The sequence below is a fragment of the Macaca mulatta genome, chromosome X (assembly GCF_049350105.2).
Source record: "Macaca mulatta isolate MMU2019108-1 chromosome X, T2T-MMU8v2.0, whole genome shotgun sequence".
Lineage (NCBI taxonomy): Eukaryota > Metazoa > Chordata > Mammalia > Primates > Cercopithecidae > Macaca > Macaca mulatta.
The window spans coordinates 49,560,579-49,563,286 of NC_133426.1; the positions used below are offsets into that span (position 1 = coordinate 49,560,579).

A 2,708-nucleotide genomic window follows, 5' to 3' on the forward strand; every position below is an offset into this window, starting at 1 on the left:
TGTCCAGGCTGGTCTTGAACTCTTGGCCTCAAGTGATCCTCCCACCTTGTCCTGCCCATCTAGTGCATTTCTAAGGCTGACTTTCATTGGTTTCTCTTGCAGCATCTCCAGTCTCCTGACTACAAATCATGTAAGGGTATATCTGGTAATATTCTCATTGAAAATGCAACTTGCATATCAGTTGGGCATATGATGTCGTTTTGGACAATATTTGACAAGCTTGAAGTGTTTACAAGGTGGAATCCAATAGAGGAGGAGTCATCACAGTCTCATGGGTCTTCCCGGAATTGTTTCAAGGGAAGAGCCTGTGAAGATTTTGAGATGATATGACTATTGCCTTATGGTTACAGCTGATAGTTAGATTTTAGGTCAGGGGAGATTAAACTCTTCTGAGTACTATGAGAGATCATTGGCCCATTCTATTTTGCCAAAACTTAGTGAGTGGATAAATGTGAGCAAGGAAGTTTTTGTTTTAATGGGAGTACTTTACACAGTTTCTTAAGTATTTCCACCTGTAAAATGAGATGTTCTATTACTAGAGAGTAATATATGTACTCTATCACTAGAGAGTAATGCAGGTGGGAAAAACAATATCTATCAATCTATTATCTATCTATCTATCTATCATCTATCTATCTATCTCTATTATCTATCTATCTATCTATCTATCTATCTATCTATCTATCTATCTATCTATCTATCTATCTTTTCACCTTTTAGCAAGGGAAAACTTTAATCCAACTATAAACCTAACATACCATTACAACTGAATGAAATCTATTTGGAAATGTTCAAACCGTTTTTGAGGCAAAGGTTCTGAACTTTGCCTTTTTCTGCAGCTTTTCCTGGGTCATGATAACAACAGAGAAAGCAAGGTTTGGCCACCTGTCTTGAGGAAGATTTTTCTCAGCAAGATTTTTGAAAAGTTTGAGCAATTTATCATTGTGAATAATTTCACAGAGAAAGCACTAAAGGTCTGGAGATGGCCTCTGGTGACATTAAGCACTCATCCTGGCAATGCCAATGCCCATTATTGCACATGTGACAGTTTGGAGAAGGCCACTATTTCTTTTCTTCTGAGGTGGCAGATTATCATATTTGAATAAGCCTTTCAGAATTCATTAAGTCAGATTGAGTAAGTGTCTTTAGAATATCTACTGTAGCAAGAACAGAAAGGACTACTTGTTTTACATAGTAGTCAGAAATTCTCTTTTGCCTTCTTTTCCGAGAGAACACCAAATGGCGGATGACGCCGGTGCAGCGAGGGGGCCCGGAGGCCCTGGTGGCCCTGGGATGGGGAACCGCGGTGGCTTCCGCGGAGGTTTCGGCAGTGGCATCCGGGGCCGGGGTCGCGGCCGTGGACGGGGCCGGGGCCGAGGCCGCGGAGCTTGCTGAGGCAAGGCCGAGGATAAGGAGTGGATGCCCGTCACTAAGCTGGGCCGCTTGGTCAAGGACATGAAGATCAAGTCCCTGGAGGAGATCTACCTCTTCTCTTTGCCCATTAAGGAATCTGAGATTGGCCGGGCGCGGTGGCTCAAGCCTGTAATCCCAGAACTTTGGGAGGCCGAGACGGGCGGATCACGAGGTCAGGAGATCGAGACCATTCTGGCTAACACGGTGAAACCCCGTCTCTACTAAGAAATACAAAAAACTAGCCGGGCGAGGTGGCGGGCGCCTGTAGTCCCAGCTACTTGGGAGGCTGAGGCCGGAGAATGGCGTGAACCCGGGAGGCGGAGCTTGCAGTGAGCTGAGATCCGGCCACTGCACTCCAGCCTGGGCTACAGAGTGAGACTCCGTCTCAAAAAAAAAAAAAAAAAAAAAAAGGAATCTGAGATCATTGACTTTTTCTTGGGGGCTTCTCTCAAAGACGAGGTTTTGAAGATTATGCCGGTGCAGAAGCAGACCCGTGCTGGCCAGCGCACCAGGTTTAAGGCGTTTGTTGCTATCGGGGACTACAATGGCCACGTAGGCCTGGGTGTTAAGTGCTCCAAGGAGGTGGCCACTGCCATCCGTGGGGCCATCATCCTGGCCAAACTCTCCATTGTCCCGGTGCGCAGAGGCTACTGGGGGAACAAGATCGGCAAGCCCCACACCGTCCCTTGCAAGGTGACAGGCCGCTGCGGCTCTGTGCTCGTGCGCCTCATCCCTGCACCCAGGGGCACTGGCATCGTCTCAGCGCCTGTGCCCAAGAAGCTGCTCATGATGGCTGGTATTGATGACTGCTACACCTCAGCCCGGGGCTGCACTGCCACCCTGGGCAACTTCGCCAAGGCCACCTTCGATGCCATCTCTAAGACCTACAGCTACCTGACCCCTGACCGCTGGAAGGAGACTGTGTTTACCAAGTCTCCCTATCAGGAATTCACTGACCACCTTGTCAAGACCCACACCAGAGTCTCCGTGCAGCGGACCCAGGCTCCAGCTGTGGCTACAACATAGGGTTTTTATACAAGAAAAATAAAGTGAATGAAGCCTGAAAAAAAAAAAAAAAAAAAAAGAAATTCTCTTTTGCTTTAAAAGTGTTACCTTCAGAATGAGTTTCTCTCTTTCTAATCCATACTTCATTTGGATGTTATAGTGCTTCTAATAAATTACTATTTTTTCATTTTAGTTGGGGTACCTGAAGAGATTAGAAAACCTGTTTGTTTTCATAATGTACTAAAAAATCATGAGCAACTCCAAAGATACATCTATTTGTATAGATGTGC

At 46.2% G+C, this 2,708-nt stretch overlaps 1 pseudogene across 1 annotated transcript; it reads left to right on the forward strand.

Moving 5' to 3' along the window:
• The first annotated feature begins 1,216 nt into the window (after window positions 1-1,216).
• LOC693713 (small ribosomal subunit protein uS5-like) lies at window positions 1,217-2,501 on the forward strand (annotated as a pseudogene). The gene is made up of 2 exons (XR_013412624.1): window positions 1,217-1,524; window positions 1,834-2,501. The product of XR_013412624.1 is annotated as a small ribosomal subunit protein uS5-like (transcript).
• Window positions 2,502-2,708: the final 207 nt, after the last annotated feature.